The sequence below is a fragment of the Equus asinus genome, chromosome 5 (genome assembly GCF_041296235.1).
Source record: "Equus asinus isolate D_3611 breed Donkey chromosome 5, EquAss-T2T_v2, whole genome shotgun sequence".
In the NCBI taxonomy this organism is placed as follows: domain Eukaryota; kingdom Metazoa; phylum Chordata; class Mammalia; order Perissodactyla; family Equidae; genus Equus; species Equus asinus.
This window is the reverse complement of record NC_091794.1, coordinates 50,714,951-50,742,403: the sequence shown is the minus strand read 5'-3', so window position 1 is coordinate 50,742,403 and position 27,453 is coordinate 50,714,951. Positions and strand designations below refer to the sequence as shown.

The window sequence follows — 27,453 nt, the reverse complement described above, 5'->3', positions numbered from 1 at the left end:
CAAGTAGCAGATTGAAAATAATTACAGTCAAAGTTGGCTGGTTTCTTGTACCAGTTTTGTTCATTTTCCACTGACATAAAATTGGTTCTTTGGTGATAGCCGTATATATCCTATGTGACCCAAAAATATCCCATTAAGGCACAAGCCCTCCCCGGAAAATTGCAAAGCAGGCAAGGCTTGTCTACTCCTCCCAGGCCCCCTGCCATTTTGCCCCCATCTGAGTACCTCTTTCCTCCTTCGGCCCCCCACCTAGTTGTGTTTAGCTTTGTCCCAGTTATCTACACAGGAAGAGAGATATTCTGAACTTCAGTGTTAGTTGAATATGTCTTCCAGGGTGTGGAGTGCATATAAATAGAGAACATTCAGAGACTCAAAGGAGAGCTTCTCTCAAGGGGATAATTTAAGGAACAGTGAGCAGCAGGCGATGTATTTTCAAGCATAGAATATTTCATAGGTGGTTTCTATGCCTACTTAGACGGAACATCTCTGGCTCTGTGTAAATGTGAAATTCCAGATGTAGAAAAATTGAACGGTAGGGAACCATTAGATGTACTGGAGAATCAGTATTTCTTTCAATTTAGTGGTTTGCTCTATTTTTCTGTGTGTGTGTGTTTGTTTTGGTTTGGTTACGGTCACCCACACTTCAAGCTTTAGAATAGAATGTTTTTAAATACACATCCCAGCCTTCCTGGGGATGGGGATTTTGTTGGACTCTGGCTGGTGCTAGTTAAGGAAACAGCCCCCTCCTAATAAGGAAACCTCCCCTCCAACCAGCTGAAAGTCAACGTGACTTCAATATCTAAGTATCTTGATAATTTCTTTTTTTGAAGTCTCTAAATTTTTAGGTTGTCCTATGTAAGATCCACTTTTAGTTTTTAACTAATACATTTGAAATAAGGGAGGTGACATGAGGCAGAATTATTATTATTAGCTGCCAATTTATGAACTTAAAAAATACGGCCTTGCTAGAAAAGGAAAATACATATGTATCAGGAAAAAATGAGTTAGTTATATACATGGATATGGTTTTCGTTTGTGAGAAATGAGTTATGTATATGGGATGAATTCCTGAGTGTGAATGTTATTATAAAAAATAATTTAATAAAAATGCGATTATACAAACAGGAAAGTAAAGAGATTTGTGTAAACTTGAATTTATTTCTACCTTGTGATGTACCTTTCTGTGTTGAAAATGTGATTTTGGATTATAAAGTTCCAGCTGTGCAGTAATTTCTTATCAGTTGTGTAAAGTAACCTTTGGACTGAATATTTTGAAGTTGCTGTATATTCTCCATAACAGATATTGTACATAAAATTCTCCATGCTCTATGTTAAAGAAATAGTGAATAATTTGACTGAGAGTCAAATGCTTTTCAATATGATTAAGGGAACTACTTTTAAAAAATTAAAAAGTTTTTCAGTGGTTGAAAAGTTTATGTCCAGAAGCCTAGAAACAGAGTTGCTTCATTTACCAGGGACTGGAGCAGTACGTAGAAAAAGGAGCTATATCAGAAAGAAAGAGAGAGAGAGAAAGGAAAGTTGACTTGTTTTCCATTTTCAGCTTGTCCAGATGGACTTTTGCGGGTTGAGTTGTCACCAGGTGTGTTACACTGTCAGTCCATCTCAGGGACATCCTGATGCCTCCCTGGTTGGGTTGGAGCCACAGGAACAGTAAAAGTGGGCAGAGAGGTTCTGCCCCATGCCTTGTACGTGGGGGTGGCACGCTTGGACCTTGTACGTCTTTTTTTTTTTTTAATAGATTCCTACAGTTTAAAAGGTGTACAATTCTGGTTAATGAACATATACCCAAATATGTGTGTTTCTTACACTCTATTCTTGTGTTGACTTGCAAAAGTATCTACTTTAAAAACATTATCTTTAAATTATTTGGAAATGACACTATGTATTTACACTTGAAGAAGATATAGCTCAATTCTAAAACATGAACACAGCTGATCAGCTCAATTAATTCAAAAGGAAAAAAACCAAACCTGTTAGTGTAAGCCAAATAACCAGGTGAGTAATTGAATTTTTCATGTTTCAACCTACAATTTTGACAGCAGATGGATAAGGTCATGGTAAGAGGTGCATGAATGCATTCGTGTCCTTAGGCGTGTGGGTATCCTGCCAGTATCCTTAGGTGCACACTCATACTGTTAGCATCCTCAGGTGCTCAGGTATGCCACCTTTGATTAAGTTGCATTCTCCAGAGACCCAAAGAAATGCTCATATGTTTCTGAATAGCTACCCTGTGCCAATGTTTAAAGCCTTCAGATTTCACAAGAGCTTACACTTTGGCACACTATTAAAAGGAGAAATGTCTCTAGAGTTTCTGGGATGTATCATCTTTTGTTGGAAATACTAAATTACAGAGCTTTCTGGAAAGAACCCTCTGAAAAACATATTTGCTGTTTGTGTAGAAAAGTACTTTGTTTCTAGACAATTTTCAAAAAGATTTTGTTTTAGAAAATTGGTACTTTTATGGAGCTATCAAGAGCAGCAATAATGAATTGCCACATATTTCTGGACTGATACACATATTTCTAGAATTCCCCCCTCTCCCAGATCTGAAGCAGAAAGTAAATATAACCTTCAAAAATACTAGGATCAGTGTCATCTCTTATCAATATTAAGACATTTTTTGGCATTTAATTTTAATTTATTTTGGTTTTAAAAACTTAATTTTATAAGTATTTTTAAAAATTGTATACAAGTTTTAGTTTTCACCTCTGGTTTCTAGTTAAAACTCACTGGAAAAAGTAGAGCTGGTGTCATATACCAAAAATAATAATGATCTGTTATTGTTTAAGCTTCCAAGTCTTTCTTTTCCTCAATTGTGGATCCACACTGCCTCAATTCAGTTCAACCAACATTTAATAAAATTGCAGTCTAACTCAGGACATGATGAGATTTAACACGCTCATAAAATTCTTGCTGGATGATCATGTTTGGCCTGGCCTTAGCTCTTGTTTAACCTCGCTACACCTCCTTCACTTACTAAAATTGTTTGTCTTTTCTGGAACAAATTCTTTCCCCTTGTCTCCCTGTGGCCGCCTTTTTACTCCCTCCCCACCACGGTTGTCTTGCTCTAAATCCTGCAAGTAAGCCCATTAAAACAATATAATCCACTAATTGATTTGGTTGCAGCAAGGAAATTAAGACAACGTTATCCATGTTATTGGATAGTTTCCTTTTGTTTTCTCCCTCATAATCTTAGAAAAACTTCACTCCTAAGAACTGTGCCCAGTTAGCAAGCTCTCGGAATGACCCTATTTATTCATCAAACTATTTGAAACCATGGCAAAGTTTGTTCCTCCATATTTTATTAAACTCAATTAAGTAATGGGGTCTTTTGTCATCAGTTTCAACTTCGTCTTCCAAGGAAAACCCACTGCACTTTACAGTTCATAAGATGCCAACCATTCATTTCTTTGTGGTGTTGAAGGTAATTTGATTTATGTCTTGCTCTAGTTAAGATGCCCATGTCTTCAAGCATTTTTTGACTCAGAGTTAGAGGCTAAGGTCAAGTTAACAATGGTAATCTGTCTCTCTGTTTGCAAACAATGAATCACCATTTGGATTTTAAGACTATGGTAAGCTTTCACTTGGCAGCTTGGTTCAAAGGTTGTCAGCAAAATGTATGAAAGTGGCCTAAGTCTGGAACCTCTGATCATAGATGTCAAGGATTTTCTAACAAGGCCACCGATAGAGTCGTGAATAATTGGTAAGAAGGAGGAGTGGTTAAAGAAGGATTAGTCCCATGCCCTCTTCAGACCGGATTGATTTAATCTAGACTTAATAATATTAAAAGCTCTTCTAGTCATTCCCAGGGCACAGATGAAAATGCTTTCAAATTATTAAGAAAGAATGTGACTTATTCAGGACAACATGTAAGGAGAGAGTGATAGAATGAAGTAGTTCGTTTCAGTCCCTTGCTTTGGACCAAGTAAACTGCTGTTAGGAAGGGAAAGGCCTTCGCGGAGAGTTAGAATATTTTATTACTAATTGAACTGGAGCTTGTTTTGGAGAGTTGGCAGTTAAAGTAGCTGAAACTGAGATGAACAATTTATAAAAGTTAGGGGCCAGTTTCCTTCAAGCATCTTCTTGTTCTTATTTCTAAGGAATTCAGACAAAGTGGTGACTTTGAAATAAAGAAAATTCTGAGATCTGATCAGGTTTGAGTTTTTCCTAAATAAGCTCAGTGTCTGCCACATAGTAAGCGTTGAAGTAATACTATTTGCAAATTGAGTGAATGAATCCTTAGTGGATGTTTATGAGTGAATATTTATATCTGTCTTTGAAATATTCATGTTAAGGAAAGGCATTTGTTTTCACAAGCCATGACCTGAAAGCAGTGATTTTATGATTTGAACTGGGAAGAATCTACCTATTCTACTACAGTTATTTGATTTTATTGCATCGTGCAAGGTAACATTAGCTGCTTCTTTTGTGTTTCTATTTTTGTTGCTTTATTTTTCTATAGTGATAAAGGGGGAATCATATTCAGGATGGCCAAATAGACATCTGTGTGTCAGGTCAGGGTTTGAGCTGATCACCGATACAGAAGTTTCATTAATATATTTGAATTTCATTTGTTGACTTTCATTGACCTTAATGTTGATAAAAAGAAAATTTTCATTAGGGATTCATTTTTCATGGATACCCAAAGTTAACACTCTGGGATAAAAGTCAAAAAGCAATTGCCTCCCTTCTGGTAGCAAATCTGAAAAAAAGAAAACAATTACTGTTAATTATGCTGCTCCTGGATTCTATAAATTTTATCTTGTATGTGCATTTAAGGGAGTATTGACACACTTGAGCAGAAGCACGAACACCAGAGTATTTTGGATTCCTGAGTTTCTTGCCTGCTATGTAAGCAACCCCTCCACCTGGTCCTGCCCTCTTTGCCCAATCACCATATTGCTCATCATATCATTTGTGAATTCTAAGTGAATAATACTGATGGATTTCATTACCATTCTAAAGGAGAATGCTTGCATCAGGTATGAATGGTGTGCTCCACTAACTCTGCAGATTGGACATGGGTGTCCTTTCTGTACACCACTCCTATCCTTTAAATTCTATGGATCCTGAGGAAAGCAGTGATTGGTGACATAGCGTCTCAAATTTAATATCTAATTGTTTCATAGAGGAACAGAAAATTGTAGGATATAATCTTGCTTAACGGTTACTATGGTTTTGAATATAGCATAACCAATTTACTATATACTCATGTTGAAGTAGAATATACCGGATTTCCTTCATTAGAGGTGTTTTACTGATTATTTTCATAATAAAAGTTATTTGAAATTTAAAACTAAATAGAGTTATGGAAATGACAAAATCCAATATGGCTGTCAGAGAGGGAATGACTTTCCCGGAAGAACACGGGTAAGAATCAATAGCTCCCAATACTCGGTCCAGATCTCTTCTCACTGCACTATCCTGATTCTGTGAGGTGAGGTGAAGACATGGATCCTAGGTTCTTCTGTAAAGGCCCATAAACCCAAAGGTGTAGTGTGGTAACTCCTGGGAAGAAGTATAATGTCACGTTTAAGAAAGTGATGTTGAGGCATCAGTGCTAACTCTGGCTGTGTAAGCTTTGGGCAAATGACTTTACCTTAGTTTTCTTGGTTTCTTCTGTAAAATTAAAATAATAATAGTTATTCGCTCATGGAAGTTTTTGGTTATCAAATGAGATAATACAGGTAGAGGGCTTAGAACAGGTCTGGCCCGTAGTAGGTCCTCAGAAAATGTCAGCTCTTTAATCATGATGCTTCCCTCAGGTCTCCAAGACATTCATTTCTTGCACCTGCCATTGGGTCATTCTTGCCTTCTCTTATTTCTGCAAACTTCTTTTTCTCTCCCTACTTGAGGTTCTGCGTTCTGAACAGTTACTGGGGTTGCAGTCTCCTCACCACAATTTTAACCCTGCTACTCATTTTCACCTGTTAGCAGTTGAACAAAACACAAGAGAAGATTGGAAAACAGGCATGAATAAAGTAACCCTGGGTCTTCAGAACGGATATATTTCTTCTGTGGGTATTAGCATAATCCATCAGCATTAAATTGCAATGTTAAAGTTCTAGAATTTTGATTTATTGTTTGGCTTTTATCTGGAGCACTGATGAAGAGGAAATGTTGTTGCTAGATATTTATTAGTACTGTCCACCCATATGCAGGATGGCAACCACCAAGTTCCACAAAACAGGTGGCAGCCATCATGAAGGCCCTAGTGGGATACCATGCTGACAATGGTATATAAGGTGTCCATTGCAAAAAGGAACATCATCACTTTGACTTCAACACTGAAACACTCTGAACATTTCCTTAGGGAGGGTGCTGTATATGAGCATGTAGTCAGACAGTCAGCCTCAAAGAAAAGAACCAGGTAGAACTTGCTTTCAGGACCTAGTCCAGCCCCATTGTCTTAGGATGATTTCTCTTTTCTGATCCACGTGTTCATGCTGCTTTCCATTCCTGAGCCCCTAGAGAGTCCATATTCTGTAGCTCTTACAACACCCCTGCCCTGTCAGCCTGCCCTTTCCAGCCAGTGCTCTGAATGCCAAGGTAAGCTGAAAAGACCTGTTATCAAAAACATAAGAACGGCTGCATGATGATTCTGAATTGTTTATTAAGTCAGTATTTTCTAACTCATTTGTACTGGAATGTGAGACTCTTAGGCCATTTTGGAAGAAAGATGCTGTATGGCAAAAACTTGCAAACAATGAAAGAAATATTTAGGAAAAGACAGAGATTTCCCTCTGGTCTCTTATACAATCTGTCTTCCAGTACTATCTGTTCCACCTCAAAAAAAGAAAAAATCTCCTAGTACAACTCCTCATCTCCATCTCTTTCTAGATCTCCAGTTCAGGTTCTTGTTGTCTCTCACCAGGATGCCTGCAATTGTTCCCAACTGGGCTCCCATCCTCCACTCAAATATGCACACGGTCATCTGGCTGATCATGATGTGCCCATGGCTACCTAGGAGTGCCAGATTAAACTTTCGGTGTGACATGAAGAATGATTCACCTTCAAGGGCCAACAGAACTCTTCAGCATCGTACTTGTTCCTAAACCCTGTCCTCTAGCCATGAAGCAAATGTATCTATCACTTTCAATAAAAGACTTTACTCATTCATTCTCTTCCTTCTGAGTAATGAATTTCTACTCTCTCTCTTAGGCCTAGCTCTAATGCCACCTCTCTGAGGACACCCTGATTCCCTTCTGATAGGATTAACTATTACTTTTTCAGATGCCTTAACCTGTTTTACATGTCTCTGTTAGTAGCACTTGTCAGATTGTTCTGTGCCGATTTTTCACGTCTTCCTGAAACATTCTGTTGGGTTCTTGAAAATAGATACTAGTCTTATTCAATTTTAATTTAAATGTTGAATAATTGTTTAAAAAGCAAATGAATGTAAGAACACGCCATATAGGGAGCCAGTGTTCTGTTTTTTGCGTAGGATTGGCCTTTCACACAATTATGTATATTGGACTAGAGAAGCTTTCCTCCCTTCCTTCTTTCTTTCCTTCATCAAACATTCTTTCCTTCATCAAACCTGTGTTCTATGTTGTATTTGAGATGTAAGGCAAAGTAAAAGTAATAAAACTTTGCCTCTAGAGGCACTCTCAATTTTAATGTGATGGAAAAATAGTAAAGTAATAATATAATTTGGGTACCAATAACTTAATAGGAATCCGTTTCATGTTTACAATTGGACTGTGGGAATGTCCTCTGCTCTCTAAAGGCCAGCATTTGACATGAGCCCTGAGTGAAAATAATCGCCTCCATCTTGTTCCCTGACATGCTAGCTTGTGCAAAAGCTATTGGTAAGACCTTCTCAGAGTGTCTCAATGGCTCCTGGAGAATAGTATTTGATGTAGAGAAGGAAAAAGGCATTGACCTGAGGGTCAGGACCCCTGGGTTCTAGTTTTAGCTCTACTACTAATTAGCCACAACCTTGGGCAAATGATTCAATCTATTGGATATCTTGTCTGTATATTGAGGTATTAGTCTAGCCTCTAGATCAATGGTTCTCAACCAGGAGTTCATCATAGAATTTTAAATATATATATATTTAGTTCTCACCAAATATCCACTGAATTAGAATAAAATCCCTCAAAATGAAGCCAGTCCAAGTGCATTTAGCAAAAAACATGTGGGTGATTCTGAGAGGCTCTGACCTGAACTATATCTGCTCTCGATGATATCTTGATATCTGAGGTCTCTGGGCCTGTCTGGCAGGCCCCACCCTGATTGAGACATGGAGACTCTGGGCCACTAGTCTTTCTCCTTTAATAGGCTGTGAGAACCAGGAACATTGTTTCAAGAAACAATCAGATCAGTAGCTGACATCATAGGTCTTCCTGAAAGAGAGGAAAGAGATGCAGAACAGAGATAAGACAAAAAAAAAATCCCCAGATGCTTGTGGGATGCTGGTAATCACAGCCAGCACCAAGAGTATCCACAACTTCTTGAACTTTAAGATGGACCCAGTCATTCCGATGCCCTGACTCCCATATATTTATTCTCTGACTGAGGCACAAAGATCTGGGTGAGCTAATGCATCAACCCATGAAAAATGAACAATTAAAACAATGAAGTTGTCAGTTCTTTTACCAGATTGCAAATAAATAACCTGCCTGTCAGGCTGGCCGCTCTGCTGGACCATTAGTTTAATACAAAGACATTCTGAGGAACGGGTGGATGACAGCTGATCTATCACCAGGCCTTTGATAAAGACCTGAGCAAAATAGGCTGTCATAAACCACCGAAGGTCAATCCCAATTTGTGAGAAGCAAAGTATTAGATGAAATTTGAATACGCTTCTCTGCCCATCATGAAAGTCAGAGGAATTTGTTTTTTGTAAACTAGTGAGATGGTGGGTACTTGTTTTGACAATCTGAAACACTTTTCTGCTTATGCTTATTTAGCTTGTCAGGGACACTGGGCTGGTGTAGCTGGCCTTGGAGTTTGTAACTGTCACAGTGGAGAGACTGTGATCTCGGGACTGTACAATATATCTTCTTGCCAGGCTGGACAGGTCTTCCCACAAGAAGTTACTCTACGCCTTGTCAAATGCTAAGACGGTCGTGGATTTCCAAACAAAAAGTCAACTCACTGCATTTTCTTACGTGTATGGTTTGAATTCTATGTGCCGTCTCCTAAAATGTTTGCCAGCCAGATATATTCCTCACAAAAAAATAATTATATAAGAAGTAGATAAGACAAATAAAGACAAATTCATTAAATCCTCGAGTTGATATCTCATCAATCTTTAAATTTTAGTGGGAAAAATGAAGACATGAATCACCTTTAAGAGGTCACCTAAAGACGGTAATTCTTATTTCTTAGAAGAAAAAAGTACTATTAGAAAATTTGTCCTACAGTAAAACTAGGTGTGGGAGAGTGTTTATGAGATTATCAGGGTTAACCAACTTGTCTCTCTAATTGACTTTGTCTCAACTCGAATCTTAGCAAAGCTGACTCCTCAATTTTTAATAAAAATCCATCAAATGCCTGGGAAGTCAACAAATCAAAAATATAATTTTTCCCTTCCAAAATATTTTGGATATTTACCTATGTTCAGGTTATATCTTCACAGTCAAAGTGATATAAATTCTACCTAAATCAAAAAGAGTCACTGTTGGAGGCCAGCCCCAGGGGCATAGTGGTTAAGTTCATGTGCTCCACTCTGGCAGCCCAGGGTTTGGGGATGTGGATCCCAGGCACATACCTACACACCATTCATCAAGCCATGCTGTGGTGGCATCCCATATATATATAAAAAAAAGAGGAAGATTGGCACAGATGTTAGCTCAGGGCTAATATTCCTCAGGCAATAGAGGAAGATTGGCAACTGATGTAAACTCAGGGCCAATCTTCCTCAGGGGAAAAAAAAAAAGTCACTGTTGATTCATTCTTATTTTTGAGTATATTCACTGGTTAGTTCAAAGAGTGAAATTTAGGGGCCGGCCCAGTGGCACAGCGGTTAAGTGCCCACATTCTGCTCTGGCGGCACCAGTTCAGATCCTGGGTGCAAACATGGCACTGTTTGGCAAGCCATGCTATGGTAGGTGTCCCATATATAAAGCAGAGGAAGATGGGCACAGATGTGAGCTCAGGGCCAGTCTTCCTCAGGAAAAAGAGGAGGATTGGCAGCAGATGTTAGCTCAGGCCTGATCTTCCTCAAAAAAAAAGAAAAAAGAGTAAAATGTAGCTTTAATATGGAGAAATGGCTTAAATCAACACAGGAGCCACCCACAGAGGTTTTGTGGTCATTGATTACCCAGAATGATTTCAACTAGGAGGAGGCATCAGCTACATTACTTCAAACTGGTTTGACCAGTTCCTCCAGTGGCCTGGATGACTAACTAGTAAACAAGGTGAACAAGAAATTTTCACTGTAAAACTTTCCAGGCTGACTTTCCCACCTACTAAGTTAAACCACGACTTTGCCTGTTGTCTAGCTTTCCAATCTCTTCAATGTTATGTAATGTTAATGTCCCTCTTACTTTCTAAGAATGATCACTGAGAGAGTGATAAAAAGCTCAGAGCTTCTCCTGAGCAAATTGGTGGTTTTGTTCCTGGTTTTGCCATATCATTTAGGCAAGTGGTTTCATGTCTGTTTGTTTATCTTATTGTGTGCACAATGACATCTGCTTAAAGGAGACCTTCCACATAAAAGCCAACACTGTTCTACAGACAGGGGGCCCATAAAGAATAATGTTATTACGTACATCACTAAGAAGAGAAGCGGTTCATGATCTAGAAACTTCCACTGTTATCTGCAGTTAGTCCTTCATTTCTCTGAGTTTTAGCCCTTGGGAAGTCTCTTCTTCCTGAGTTGCCCTGGAGCTGAATCTGGGTACCCAAGTTGCTTGCCAGGTTCTTGCTGGGTCCTGAACTTCTCCCAAGAATCTCAAGTCATTTTCAATGTGGCATTGTATTAAAACCTGTCCTTTGGATCCATTAACTAAAAGAAGAAATTATTTTCTAAAATAATTGGTGATAGTTTATAATTTTTATATCATATAGTTTTTAAAATATGATATTTGTATTGATTTCTATAAAGAGTTGTGCATCATGCTATTGTTAAGAACATGACCCTATATGATAATGTGGGCTCTAAGGGATAAATCAGAAGCTCCTTGAAACATTTGGCAAACAGAAACTATGGATAACTGAATAATGGACTGAAGGGGAGCAAAATTTGCCACCCCGAGTTGTGTCATCTTGGCATGAGGGTTATTTTAGGCTGATTATTGTTAAGAAACAGAAGACTCCAAGTTTCTTTGTTACCTCTCCCTCTACTACCTTAAAGATTTTAGATCCAGGACAAGAAACTATCACCAGAGACAACTACAGAGACTATGAGCTGGGTGTGGTCTATGGGGGAAACTTAGCAAGACTTGCTTGTTCAAAGTCCTCTCTGTGTTTCTTTGTCTCTTCAAGATATGGCAATCATTTGTTTACCAAACCTTTGCTTTTCCCATCTTCCTGTGAAGTGTGTTCCTCCCCTTTGAAGTTCCAGACCCTTACCCCTTTCTCCCTAGCTCAGGATGGCATATAGGCTTTAATTGCCTCACCGTTGAGGAGCCTCATGTCTTTGTGGGGCTCCCATACATACATAGTTAAATTTATTTTTCTCCCATTATTCTGTCATATGTCAATTTAATTATTAGACCAGCCAAAAGAACTTAGAGGGGTGGAATAAAATTATTTCTCCCCTACATGACCCTAAAAGATGTCCATGCTCTAATTCCTGGAATCTGGGAATGTTATCTTACATGGCAAAAGGGACTTTGCAAAAGTGATTAAGTCAAGGATTTTGAGATGGGGAGATTTTCCTGGATTACCCAGATGGGCCTAATATAGTCACAAAGGTTCTTTTCAGAGGGAGACAGGAGATCAGAGAAGAGAGAAGCTAAGCTGCTGGCTTTGAAGATAGAGGAAAGGGCCGCAAGCCAAGGAATATAGGCAGCTTCTAGAAGCTGGAAAAGGCAAGAATATAGATCCTCCCCTCAAGTCTCTAGAAGGAACACAGCCCTGCCGCCACCTTGATTTTAGACTTCTGACCTCTAGAATTATGAGATAATACATTTGTATTGTTTTAAGCCAATAAGTTTGTGATAATTTAGGAAATTATCACAGCTCTAGGAAACTAATACAGAAACATTTATAATAATGTTAGCCTGACCATTGTCTAACATACGTGTATACCATTGCCAACGTACTATTTAGGAAACATATCAGTAACTCACATATACCTAGGTCTCTCCCTCTGGGAAATTTTTTCTCTGACTCTTTTTCCTTCCCCTGCCCCTTCCCATTGCATATACTCTCTCTAGTGTTTCAGATCTCATTTAAGCAGTGATCTCTTCAAACAGAACATCTGGAACTGAGTACCCCCATCCCTTGCCTCCCAGTCTAAATTGGGGTCCCTGATGTTATTCTCCCTGTGAACCCTTATAACATGTTTAAATTATATATTTATTGAAATAATTATTGTATTGTATTTATCTCCCCATTATTGCAAGCTTGATGGGTACAAGAATCACGTTTGATTTTGCTCGCTTTTGTAAACTTGGCACAAATCCAGGTGTGTGGATACCAGGTATATCTTCGAAGTATCCAGGAAATATTTCTGGGCTGAATGAGAACATTCCAGAATTCTGCATGTCTTGTAAGATGGGTTGAAATAATACCCCACAATGCAGTCCATCTGGAAGCATGAGGCATTAAGAACACACCACCATCTCTTTCAGAGGACATGAGGAAGCCTTTGCATTAACTTTGATTTCCTCTGAAGTCTTAGTGGGTCATCGTTATTTAGCCAGGTGTCAATTGATGGATACCTTTCATGATGAGTATGTAATATAAGAAATACTACAGTATTTTTCAAAGATTCTTATTGGATAACATTCAAAATTCTTTTTCCTCCTTTTATTTCCATTTTAATTTTATTGCTTTGAAATATAAATTTTAATTTCCTTCAATGAGAACTGACTTTTGAGCGTTAAGAGGGTAATTTTTCATGGGCAGATTATTTATATCTTCTGCAATTCTGATTCTTCTGGAGTTCCAGAATCAAAGCTAAGGATGTGCCTCAGCTCTTCTTGGGATGGAGAAGTGATTAACATTTGTGTATGGTTTTGCAAAGCCTCAAAACCTTGAACAAATAATGAGAATATGGATAAATTTTATTTATATGTCTTTCAGAAACTTTGTGTCAAGTGATTTCAATGATTTTTATTTTTCTTTTTTAGAAATAATTTTTCCTGATAGCAGATACATGTAAAGGTGGTCTTTAAATATTAGATAATTTTTCCCATAATCATTCTGAATGTTTTTGTGGTGTTTTCCTGTATACAGCACCTTTGTTGAACAATTGATTCTGATTTTAAATACAAGTGTTTCAGTGGAAAGGAAACAAATTTTATTGAGGCAATATGAGATTCCCATATGTTACTATGTCCACTAGACTACTCCTCACAACCATCTATGAGACAGATTTTATTGATCCCATTATACAGAAAAGGAAATTGAAGGTCTTAGAGCTTAAATAACTTGTTTAAAGCTAGAGACAAGGTCAGTGGCAGTGCTGGGCCTACCTGGTCCAAGGTTCACACCATTTCCTCTAGACCACACAACCTTCAGAGGATGCTTGCAGACCAGCACGATGTGCATGACGGCTGTCTCTCAAAGCAGACCAGTCCAAATGTCCCTTCCCTCAAAGCCCTATGCCAGTGGGTCCCATACCTCATGATTGGAGATGGCTAAAAGACTGGAACACTGGAACTTTTTACACTAACCCTTGTATTCAGTACAGCCACTTACTCAACGTTATTAATTTCCACAGAGCACAGGGTTTTGTACCTGTATTTGCTGCAGGAAGATCAAGCTTTATGTGCACGTAAAACTGGCAAAAACAAGTCTTTCCAGTGATGTAAAGAATTTGTATTAACTGCAGCTTTTGGTTTCCAAAGGTGTCAGAAGCCCTAATGAAACATATTTTGATTTTTCTGATTGTTTGTCAGCCTTTAATGTTGGAAATCTTCCATTAGGGAGCTCTTTTCGTCACGTCACAGTGGAATATAGATGATGCCCTCATGCATTTACTGCCGATGAAGTGAAGGAAATAAGAATATCACACACTTCCACTCCCAGTCCCCTCTGGAATGCCATCATCAGTTCTTCTTGTTTAGCCACTTACTAGTAACAAAAGTGAATAAACTTTTCAGGCAGTAAAGCCAGATGTGCTTTTTGGCATACCTGGCAAGTTTGGGGTAAGTGTTTTATTGATACATATTTGAACAATCACTGATTCTTGGATAAAAGAATGTCTAGACCAACAGCAGACAACATAAATAATTGTTCCGATGCTGAGTCAGATTCCACCGAACGCTCTCTTTGTACACATTCCGCTCAAAAAAGAGAGGAAAACCCTGTTTTATCATTAATCACCTTGTGTAGCATCAGTCTTTGTTTTTAATACTAAGCAAGGAACCAATGGCCCTTAAAGTTAGAATTTCTACCACTGCTGTCATTTTTACTTAAAGAAAACTATAAGATGAAATATTCTTAAGGATAATAGATGCTAAGAACACAGTGGCACTGTAGGCACGCAGGGACGGCAAACAGAAAACATGAATGCAGCGAACAAGACAGTCAATACCTTCTCAATGTGAAGTCTTTGAAAACAGCTTCGTTCTATCATGATGCCGAAACCCCTAGGTGATCAATCAAAAGGTTGTTCCAGAAATTATTCTTCAATTTTAGGTCTGCAGGATATATAATAACCAACTTTTCTGATCTTTTTTTACTGCATTTGTTTGAATTGTCATTAGACACAACCATGAAACTCAAAATGTCTACTTGACTCCAATTTGTATGCTGAAAAATACCCAGAAAACCTTTTTATTTTCTTAACAAAACGGCATGACATTATTTGGAAGTTGGAGGGAAAGCTTTTGCTGCTCTGCCTGTAAAAAGAAAAGAGCACAACCATCAGAGTAGCTGACAAGTGACACGGATACAGTACATGCTAATGTGCAGAGAGGAACAACCTTGAGAATTTAAACCGGCTGCACCAGAAAAAACACCTTTATCCAGATATGTGGTCCCTCATGAATTATACTATTATTTTAGTTGATTTTACCTGACATCGCCCTATGATTTTCTTCAGTGACAAGAAAATTGCAGCCAGCCCTTGACAGTCGGTCACAAATTGACTGAACAAAACAAAATCAAACAGTGAAGTAATCCCCAAGTAAATTTAATGAAACTGAAATCCCATAGGGCAGCACACTTCTGTAGGCAATGGTCTTATTTAATAAATTTTTCCCTGTTTTCACTTTTAGAGCTATATTTACACAAACAAATTTAATTCATTGGGCTTACATTTCCTTTTCCCCCTAGTTTGTCCACCAGGCACATATGGGAAGGACCGTAAACAGGGATGTCAGTGCTCAGCCGAGAACGAGGACTGTCACCCAGTCACAAGGAGGTGTACCTGTCTGCCTGGCTACCATAGAAACCACTGTCATCTGCGTGAGTGTGTTCTGTGCTTTAGTTGTAATTTATTGAGGAGACACCTATAGGTGGGTCATCATTCAGAATGCTAAAGGGAAGATGCTAATTCAAGCTTCTAATTCACAGCAAATCCCGTGAAAACGTTTATTGACATAGTTGAAAACATACACATTCTTGTGTACCTTGTTCTCCTATTTTGCCTTTTCTATTCAAAATATCCCCAAGAAAAAGACCAGAAATAGATAAAGAAATAAAGAAGAAAATATGAACTGATTATTATAAATCAATATACAGCAAATGGCAACATATTTAAAGTGATTCATAAAATAAGTTACTTCCAAGATCTGCTTAGGAACAATCAAATTAAACAAATTGTTATTCTGGAATGAAAGCAATGACTTGCTGAAAGGACAAAATACCAGTTGGCTCATTGTTGTGGAATAAAAAAAGAATAGTCTGTAGACCAAACACCTTACATTAATTTGTTAGGACATTTTAACATCGAAATGGTTATAGGAGAACATATGATAAAAAGTCCCAAGGAGCATGTTAAAATGTTCAGTCAGCTACTTAATTTTTAAGCTTGTAATTATTTATATTGTACTTTTTATAGGTTTAAGAATAAAATGATTTGGCCTCAGTTTCATTTTTCCCTCAACTTGGCCATTCCTGTTCTTTGCTCCCTATTCACTCCTGTAGTAGATTCCTTCTACTTTCCTTTCCTAATTCTGTGAGTATATGGATGCTTTTTAGATTTTCCTTCCAAACGCCACCCATAAAACATAGGCTTGTGGTCAAACTCTTGACTTTAATTTTCTACAAGGCATAGAATGTATATTTTGATTATTGCTTCTCTCATTTGTCCTAATTTTAGACATTACTAGCTAAAAACACAATTAAGCATGTATGAAAATGATTTCAATTAGTATTTTGTTTGGAACTTATAATCATTGCAGTTATTCCAACTTAAAATGAAGAACTAAAATATAAAATCAGTAAAATTTCTATTATTTTGCGGTTCTGGCAAATTTCAAGCACTCTGGTACTGGAGAAAGAAGTATTCCCACATTTGATTCAGTCACCTTTCTCAGGAAGAATTCTTGACATCAAGATATCAGTTCTTTTTGACCACAAGGATGTTTTATCTTCATAAAGTAATATCAAGTTACATGTAGCTAATGGTACTTCCATTTCAGAAGGCAAACTACCTTGGGTTGAAGGAGGGTAGCTTCACCTTGTAAAAGCAAGACTGGGTCAGGGAGCTAGCCCCTGACTAGTCAGTTTGGCTTGGTTCCAAACAACACGTGGTTGGAAGTTGCTGCAAAGTTTCCTTGGCAACATCCACTGTAATTACAGGACTATGAAAAAGGGTTCAAGAAAATAGCCATAAAAGGTGTAGCTGGCTCAAAAGCAAAAGATCCCGCAGCCAAAAACAACTGGACTTTCATGTTCTCAGGTTCAGAATGGAGAATCAAAATTTTCTCTGGGCAGAGGTCAGAGAAAGCGGAGAAACTTGTAGTAGGCACCTCACCAGTTGTCCGTAATTTATAATGGGCAGGTCAGTCTCAGCGTGTGGATAGGGATAGTATGTGGGAGAAAACAAACTGCAAAGTAGATGTGAACTCATCATGCTATGTATTTTATGATAAATGAGAAATTGCAGAGTGACTAAAAACCCAAGAATCTTTTATTTCTCCAAATTGCAATGATAACTCTCTTTGAGAGAATTTAAGGCATTGCAGTCCACTAAAACCATGGGTAGCTCTATTGACAGTATCCATAAGAACACCCCCAACACTTAGTATAGAATACTTTAAGAAACATGGGCCATAGACAAGCTCACCCATGCCAGGAGGAAGATGTTACTAGAAGCTTGGCTCTTATGCTCTTGCTCACAGCAATAAAAATTCAGACAAACAAAATCTTAATATCTCTTTTAAGAATAAAACAAAATTGTATAACAGTGGCTGGTATATGTGTGAGTAACCTGGTCAAATACTGGGAAAACAGACCCTGTGAAAAACAGATTCATAAGTTTCAGAGCTAAGTGTGTCTGGATATAATTACAACCTTGTTTGTTCTAAGTTTCTAATGAAAGTACCAAATGCCATTCACATCATCATAGTATAAAGTAACCTTTAATATTTAAGCAAATCAGAATAGTAAATTCATATCCCAGCTTCTTCCTAGTCGATGTCCTTCAAGGAGAGAGGATGGTGCAAGGATGGGAAAAAAGTCACCCTCTAATGAAAAATAACTAAACATTCTTTGCCAGAGAAACAAAATTTCCCAGGAGAAATAATTGTAAAGGATAGAGCAAAGGCCAAGTAATGATCAAAATGGAACTTTAGGAAATGAGAGAGGGGAGAATGAATTTCACTCAGACAAGCCAAATGAAATTATTATGTCCTGGGCGTGCATTTCCTTGTTAAGTTTAGTGAAAATTTGAGCAAGGGATGTGTGTATGATTCCAGAAGTCAAACTTTTACATTGCTACAGAATTATATGAGAAAGTGGAATTGTCAGTAAAATAACTTATTCTTTGGGAAAAAAAAAAAAGCTATGGGCATTTCTATAAACACATACCATACTCTTGATATTAATGTAATGAGTTGTGGGACTAAGAGGTTAACACGTATACTGTCCTTCAACAGATGGCATACTCATTAGTAGGTTAATTTCATCAAGTTCAGTGTCCCAATTTCAAAAGGATAATTAAGTTGAAGGCTAAAAATCAGGCGACTTTGTTTTTCTAAATATAGAGAAGGAATAGCAAGTGCAAAACCACTAAGATAGTTTGCAAAATGGGTATATGTCAGAGGAAAGTTATGTTTCCCAAGTAATTCAACTCACATGAAAGTGATTGCAAATATAGACTTTACATGGATCAGTTATTTAAATTCATCCAATAATTACACGTAAGCTCTTTTTTCCTTGCACCTGCAATGCTGATTATTTGATACCCATGATTCTATCCACAGTTTAACATTTTCCTCATTGATAAGTACGTAAGTTTCCCTTTATCAGATGTTGCACTTTTCCATCCTTGCACAGAAATCCATGTCCCCTTTCACTTCACAATAATGTGACTCCAGAATTTTCTATACCAATCAACTCTTATTAATTTAGCCTCTTTTTGGAAACAACATGCCCTCGGTACACACCAGATTTCATTGTGTCAAACTTCACACTTTCAGCTTGTTTCAGGTGTATTTTCTCTAATACAACCAACCCAACATTCTTTTTAAGCATCACGCATTGAAAGGATAAAAACTATGAAAATGTACATCTTGAAAGACTGAGCCAGATGGACATGAAAGAAGCATTTTATATCTTGGTGAATAAAAGAAGAGGAGGCAGTGGAGATTCTTTTTTAATCACTGATTTTGTTTTTGGATACATTCTATTGAACTTTTGTGAGGGAGGAAAAGCTCTTAGGAGGAGTAAAGAATGTTGTGTACCATAAAAGGGTCAATTAGCTACGAGAACTGACATCCCTTGGAAGGAAGGAATGACAGAAGAGAATGTGAAGTAAATCCGTCATTTTTCATAGAGAGGAATAAAGAAATACAACAGCTATCACAGAGAAATAACCTTTGGCATGAATACTTTTTAAATATTTTGCTTTCCATCTCCATCATGGAAATTTTTTATTTTAAAACCAGAAGAGAAGGCAGGAAAGAAGCAGCTCCCTGCGTCTGAGACTGAAGGTCAAAACCATAGGTTTTAGGACAGGATATGTATGGGAGTTATAAACAATCTGGATCTCAATAAAAACCATTCTTTGGCTTCTACCTCTAAAACCTGCTACATGTGAAATACTTAAAAAATGTTCTTTACCATCTGATTCTTACATAAAAATACAAGATGAAAGGAAAGGAAGCAAGTGTCATCTGGTCTAATTGAGTCACTTTTAGAGCTATATTTCCAAGTGAAAAGATTTTCCAAGAGGAAGGACTTAAGAAAATACAAACCTTTTGATTCATGTCACCTGTCAGGTAAGAAAGGGTTTTGCTATGTGCCCACCAATGATCCTGCCACCATTAATGAAAATACTGGGTACCACTGAGTTTGGAGCTATCTGGGTTTGGTAATGTGCTGGATAATGTACTTGTTCACTCTAGTCCTCACAACAGGCCTGTGATTTTGTTATCATCCCCTTTGGGAATGAAGAACCAGAAGCTCAAAGAAAGGACTTACTCAAGGCCTTAACACTAGTAAGTGGATGATACAGGGTTCAAATCACAGTCTATCCAAAATTTGCTACAGCCTTCTATTTTAAATATACGACCAGAACAAAGATGGTCATCTTTAACAGGTGGCAGAATTTGGTGCAACAAATATTTCAAGTCACTTCACTCTGTAGCCCTCAACTTCCCCAGATGACCCTGAGGTCTCTTATAACTCAAACACCTATGATTTTAAGGCTTTAAAGTATCAGCCAGTTTATGGAGCAGGAGAATGTCACAGATGGAAGTGTTTCAAAGTTAATCCAGTGCTTTATCCCCGTTACATTTTCTCTGCTATGTACTTATCCTGTCTCTGCTTGAACTCCTACAGAGATGAGTCACTCCTTACCTCCTAAAAAAAGTTTAGTCCAGTTTTGGGCAGCTCTTCCAGAAAGTATTTCCTTATTGAGATAAAATCTTCCCTCCTCCTTTTCCACAAGACTGCCTTTTCATGTTTGAAGACAGTTCTGTCTTCTTAGCTCTATTTTCTCCCGGTTAAACATCCCTCAGCTTTCAATCAGATAATGTGGTCTTCAGTTCATTCTTTTTCCTGTTCACTCTCCCTTTATCTTGATATCTGGCCGTTTATTTATCTCTTACACAGGTATCATCATGGTAGGCTGCACATCCATGGATATGAAAGTAGAAAATTGAGAAACTAATAAAAAATGAAGACACTTGCCCTATGCTTGGTGCCATCTTGAATTCTTGCTTGTGTTAAATTCAGATCATTCCAGACAAGGCAAGCTAATTCAAAATAATGCATTTATCTAGGCTGGAAAGAAATAGCCTTGTTTGGTGAATTGTCTCCTATTCTGAGCATTCTCTAAAAGTGGATAGATTTCCAAGGAAACTCAAAGTTAACTTTCTTATATCTTGTTAACGAGCAACACCAGAAACTTTATGTCACCAACTACATTGCTAAGGCATCTAGCTATATCATCACATATCCTCAGATAAGTCCATGCCTCAAATCTATAGCTTAAAGGTGACTGAAAATACCAGAGAACAGTCATTGAAATGTTGAGTTAGCCACACGTCTGTGGGCATGAATTTAAATAATGATTGCTCCCAGTTACAGTACCACATATGGTTTTATTCTCCTTCAACAGGATATCCAAAAGGCACTTGTGGTCCATGTTGCCAAAGGACATGTGAGTGCCTGAATGGTGGCAGCTCTGACACCAGGATTGGCACCGTGACTGCCCTCCTGGTTTCATTGGGGCCCACTGCAGTCAAAGGCAGTCACTCCACCTGTTATGAAGTGGATGTGCTAAAGCAAAGTTTTTAAGATCTGCACTTAGGGAGAAAACATTGTTGCAATTATTTTACTTACTAATTTACTGTAGTAACAGCAAACACAAACTGACCTAAATTCTGGATTGAGGAGTACTTACATGAGGAGTTTGATTGAGAGCCAAAGTCAGTGAAGGCAACCAAAGAGAGCCCTTTGGTCATAACCTCTTGCCTCAGCAATGAAGGACTCAAGTCACGATTAGAAATCTGTGTGGCAAAATCAGAGCAGACTGGGGATTTCTGTGCACAAAACGTCAGACTCGTTGCCTAAAGTTCCACAATTTCATTTACTCTCAGCATTTTACAGCTCAAAATTAAGCAGCTCCCCTGCTTACCCCAAAGTAACCCATTCCCTAAAATCTGAAGACAATAACCACATATCACAACAACAACTATTGACATAAAGCTTAAGGGACCGGATGTAGATTAAAGATCCCTTAAAAATTCACTGAATTGGACTCTATGGGGATATGCTTAGCAGTACATTTTGCTTTTATCAGATCTGCCATTTTCTAAATATTTGAGTATTGTGCAAGATGGTGAAGATCTTCAAGGAGGTTCGAGGAGGAAATGGGTAGGAGAGCACATGGTGGGGAGGTGGTCCTGGCGATATTGTGTCCAATGTCCTAGGTGTTGTTGATGAAGGTGTTCACTTTGTGATCCTTTATTGATGCACATTTTTGTTTTTGCACACTATTTTGCATCCTATACTTCACAATTGAAGGGTAAAAGAACCATCATTAGATCTTAAATTAACGATAGAAGTACTGCAATTGTGAATTTAAGATTCTTTCTTTTGGAAAAATGGTGATGGAGTTTGTGAGCAGGCAGCGTACCAAGTCATTAGCTGCTGAAGATATCCAAATGCTTATCTTCCTCAGGCAGTTGCTTGTCTTTTTTGTATGAGGGCTATTTTAAATACCCTGCCTCAGTGCCCTGCTGTTCTGAGTATAAAAGATGAATAAGACAAAGTCCTGGCTTCAAGTAGTGGAAAGATGAAACCTAGTGGACACTGCCTCTGAAGCCTCAACAGGCAGGTTATCTCTGAGTTAAAGCCAGCCCATAAACATTTCCTAAGGAAGGTTCTGACTGGCTCCTTTGTGTTTGTTCTTCAAGAGAATTGTTGGGAGAAACTTGCTAATTTCCTCAGACCAAAGCATCTTCAAAAGCCTTGGTTTCCCTGAACGTTAAGAGTATTTTTGTCTTCAGCAACCCGTGATCTTCTACCTGACCTCTTTTCCTTCTTTGCTTTGACAACTGAGTAGGTCAGGGCCAAAGGTGTAGTCCACTTCTTACAAGTTCAAAGAAGTATGATATTCATTTGTGTATATGTTGTTACTGTATGTTCCCTTCGCTTGATTCTCACACACGTTTATTTTCTCTTTGTGTGTTATCTGTATTTTGGTGAGCATCTCAATAAATTTGTGGAGTGAAGTTTCAGCAGAACAAGCAAGCAGGATTAATACGTTTGTTAACTTATTAATAAAATAATTTTAATTGTTCTAATTTTTCTAAATTATTCTAAAACTAATTTCTAAAATTATTCTAGTTTTTAATTATTAAATTAATTTAATTAATATAATACAATTTATTAAAGATAATTTCACAAATTTGTTGATTTAATAATAAATCAGTAACTGTATAAATAAACTAATAAATACATAAACAAATATTTGGAGATGTGAGTACAATGAAACCAATATCAATGTATAGGTGTGTAAGCTAAAATTCAAGAATGGACTTTAAGAGGAAACACACTCAAGATTATTACGTATCTTGAGGATACACATATGACACTCGCACGCACACATTTGCTAAGACAGCCATGTGGTAAATCAAAACTGAGTTTGTAAGAGTCATTTCTGTCACATATGTGTTTGACATTAGATATTTGGTTGGAAATTCCTGGTGTCCACTAAAATTGCACTAAGTAAGCAACAATTTGAACAGTTTCTTTTTTTGTTTTGTTTTTTCAAAGTAATCTTTTAAAATTAAAAAGCAAACTGAAGGCAAGTCAGGCAAACCTATTTGGTTAAAAGAAAGGGTCATGCATTTACGAGTTTTTAAAAATCTTGATTGGCAAACTGTTTTAAGAAGAAAAATCTGGTTTTGTTTTGCTTCTTCCTACAATTTGTCCTGAAAATCGCTATGGGCAGCACTGTGTCCAGCCGTGTTCCTGTGGCAAAGGACAGTGTGACCCAGTAACTGGAGGGTGCCAATGTCCACGCGGCAAAATGGGAGCCAGGTGTCAGCAAGGTAACTATGACCATAGGGTCACCTTGTCCACCCAGCCATCAACCACACTAAACTATGAAGGAAGATTTGGTGCCAGAGAATATAATTAAATGAATATTGTTTATAACACATTCTTCTTCTTCTGCTTCTTCTTTATTTTTTTTTTGTGAGGAAGGTTGGTCCTGAGTTAACATCTATGACAATCTTCCTCTACTTGGTATTTGGGACGCCGCCATGGCCTGGCTTGACTTTCTATGGAAATGTGGCTTTCATGCCATGAAAGCACATGTTCCCATAGAGCGATATAGGAAACAACGTATTGGTGGAGGGTAAACAAAGATTGAAACCCAAAACAAAGAGTAATTTCTGCATACTCTTGAGCAAGAGCAAATTTAAAATAACTTTGGCTAACTTTTGTAAAACTGCCAAAAATTGTGTGTTGGAGATGTCTACTTAACTGAAGAGTTTTATTTCCTCTTCAACGTGCAGAAGCCCACTGAAAGCCGTAAGAAAAAAAGAAAGACAGAAGGAAAACATGATCTTTGTTTAAAACTACAGAACTCTCTTGTCCTAAATCCTAATATTTATTATGATCATCATGAAAATCATGAGAACGAAGAACTGTCCAGTTCACTAAAACGTGGAGGTGTGGAGAGGATGCTGGGCCCCTACACTCTTCAGCGGGGCGAGCAGAGCAACCACTTTTCCATGGTGCACACAGAGAGACAAAACTAATGACACTTTGTTGTAAAACAAGGACTGGACTCATTGGCAGGCTGCAGGAGCTTCCTTGAATTCTGCTGGACATCATAGACTGGCGGAAAAAACAGGATAAAGACAAGAAAGACAGACATATCATCTTTTCAACTCTTCACTAGGATCAACAGGACTCTGCGGGCCATGAGTAGCCTTGCAGCTAAAGGGAGTCTAAGCTCACACACGCACACACATCCCATGACTTTGTGTCATGTGGAGCTTTATTCTAGCCAAGGAGCCTTCCTACTAGCTGAAATCATAGCTGGTGCATAAAAAATTAAGCTGAGGCATAAAAAAAAAAAACCCCTTCATTTTGGAAATAGAATATGACACTATTCAAAGCTTTGATTAGTTTCTTCAGTGCAAATTCTGTAAGAAGGATAAAAGATAAAAAGAATAGGAAAACAAAAAGCAGAAGAGCATAGAGCAGAAAAGTTTTGTTAGGGAGCACGTGAAAACATTAACCAGAATCTCTCCCAAGAATTTGAAGGACATAATGTAAAAGAGTCCTCTATAAAATGCAAGTGCAACGCAGAGATATAAGGATTCATGGAATAAATGAACAAACAGCTGAAGGAAATGAAAACGTAAGCTGGCAGAGCTCAGAGAGAAGTGGAAATGAAAATTAAATTTCATCGTATAGATGAAGGCCACACAGAACGCAGGTGATAGGAGGATGGAACCTGCTAAGGGACAGCCAGGGACATGGAGAATAGGCTAGAGGAAAGTGAAGGCAGTGAAATGGAAAGGAATAGAGAGACAGATACATAAATGGAAAAGAAAAATGTTCAAATATAATATTCAAGATTTTTTTCTCGAATGAAAGAAGGTCTGATGCTACCATTTGAATGAATACATTCTATCCCTGGAAATACTAGTTAGGATTCAGCACAGACAAGTGGAAACTCCATCGGGGATATAAGGAAAAATATGAGATCTCATATGAAGAGGAGGGAAGAGAATCAGTCTGGCCTCATCTCTCACAGCAATATTCCTTGCTCACATATGGTTAGTCAATGCCTATGAAGTTCCTGGGAAAAAACTTGGCTCAAGTATTTTATACACAGATAAACTGTTGTTCAAGTATAGCATGATGGAAAATAAACAAATATGTTTAATAATAAAAAGTTGATGAAATATAGTAGCCATAAAATATTTTGACAAAACTGTTAAAAGATAAATTTTAGCAACCAAGTAATAAATGAAAAAAGACTATTAGTGAGCACAAAATCTGTTTTAATTAGGGCTAAGTTTAAAACATACATGGGAATTATGGTTACATGACACAAGATAAATAAATAAATGTTATAAATTATAAGAATGTTGAGATTTTAGCATAACTTTAGCAAGCATTAGGTAGAAGAGAAGAAAAGGTGGAGGGGTATAAATATACTGATCTCTTTATTTCTTCATTAAAGGTTATGGGATGCCAGAGACAGATCTGTGTCAAAAAATATTGTTTAAATATGACAATTCCATAAGTATGTTTAAGCATATGGGGATAAACGGGTGAAAGAGATGAAAGTTTATTTTAATAGTGTAGGACTTGGTGTCATTGATTCTGCTTAATATGCCTTAAAAGCAAAAATCAAAAAAGAATAATTGAGAGTTAACTTATGGTATTCTATTACATATATGATGATGATTCAACCATTACTTGTACAACTGTAATTGTTTTTTAAATAAATAAACTTAAACACTTCTTTCATTTGGTACAAAAGTTAAGTGTACCTGTTCAGTCAAATAAAGGCAAGAAGGAAAGTGTCATACAGATTGACTTCAGGTACATGCTCTATGTATTAACCAAACACCTTTGGGCAAGTAAAAGAAAAAATCTCTCTAATGTCTCTCCTGCTAGCTGGAATAGAAAGAATGGTTGAGGAGAAGTCAGGAGTTCTAGATTTGAATCTGGTTCTTATCTTTGCTGGCTGCTTAAGCCTGAGCAAGACTTAAGTCTCTGAGCTTCAGTTTTCTCAAGTGTAAAATAAAGAATACTGTTACCCACATCAGAGGGATATTTGTGAGCATTAAATGAGATAATTCATGTGGAAAATATCATCATGTAAAAATACTATAAACTGGAAGGTATAAATGACAGGCCCTTGGCCAAATCTAGCCATAAATGTGTTTGAATTGGCTGACATAGTTTTGACTTCTACAGTGCTGCAAAAACAACTTTAATTAGTTGCCAACTTTCAAAGATTGGATTATTTCATATAAAATATGGATTTTGAGTTTTCCTGAAAAAAATCATATTAGCTGGCTCTATCAGGCCCGTATTCTCCACGGCAAAACCAGTTAAATGTGAATAGTGGTTCCTCTCGCCTTAGAGGGCCTTTGCTCTCCCATTAATGGCACTTCATAGCATTCAATTTTCCCCCTGACAATGAAGGCTCAATTTTCTTTTTCTGGTTGGCTTTATTCACTTGTATCTTAACTCCTCTTGGCAGTGCATCTTTGATTGTGTCACCCACCACCGTAAGCTGAAGTGCTTTTCAAATTTCAGTCTAAAACATTAAAGAACAAATTGCTCATCTGTCTTCTTTATTAGTTATGAGACTAAACATATGAAGTTTTCCCATTCCTAATCTGAGCTTGACCTCTGCTTGTTCACTAGGGCATCTCCAGTTCCCAAAGTATACCAGGTACGTAGGTATAAGCTCATTAAATACTTATGGAGTGAACGCAGACTTGCATGAATGACAATGATGTGCTTACTATCCTAAGGATACTTCTGAAGAGTTGTTTGTTTTAATTTGAACATTTTCTTATGCTTTTTTTTTGCTAGATAGATATGGCTACTCACCTGATGCAGAGAAAATTGTTTGCTCATGTGACATTTTTATTCAGTTTGATATTTCTTGTTTTTACTACACAATGTCCCCAAAGTATGTCCCAAATTGTGAGTTAAAATGTACCTGTAAAAAAGGTGGCCTTTGTAATCCTATGAATGGAAGCTGTACCTGTGGCCTTGGATGGACAGGAAATTATTGTGAAAAAGGTAAATTGATTACTATCTTCTTTCAGTCAATAAAAATCTAGAACATTCTGCCATCGGTTAATAAAATAGAGGCCTGAGAAGAGGCCATTTTCCAATAAGTTTATGCTGGTAGTTTATAATTATGATTGCATGTCCAATAAAAATAGTGTTATGTTAATATTGATTGATTTTGTTACCTTGTTACCGGAATGCCATATGAGAACTCTAAAACCCTTAAGTAATTGAAATAGTATTAATGTGAAAGAGTTCCTCTGAGACCTAAATCCTACTCCCTCTCCAGCCAGTTTTTAAGGCTGAAGACTTAGTGGACAGCAAATCTGTTGAACTTTGAGCTTCTTGACAGGAGGCTGAAGAGCCTCAACCTCCACTGAGGCCTTGAAACGACCAGGGTACAGAGTC

General features: G+C 37.5%; 1 protein-coding gene across 19 annotated transcripts in view; it reads left to right on the top strand.

Annotated features, from left to right (window-relative positions):
- Window positions 1-27,453, top strand: part of LOC106834680 (EGF-like and EMI domain-containing protein 1) — a 586,744-nt gene that overhangs the window by 536,640 nt on the left and 22,651 nt on the right. For 16 of the 19 annotated variants that reach the window (XM_070509516.1, XM_070509525.1, XM_070509519.1 and 13 more), the window contains one exon: window positions 15,424-27,054. The gene's annotated coding sequence lies outside the window, so the exon portion shown is untranslated. Of the gene's footprint in view, window positions 1-6,895; window positions 7,946-15,423; window positions 27,055-27,453 lie in introns of those variants that run through there. The other 3 variants (XM_070509524.1, XM_070509523.1, XM_070509513.1) reach the window with 2 other exon arrangements.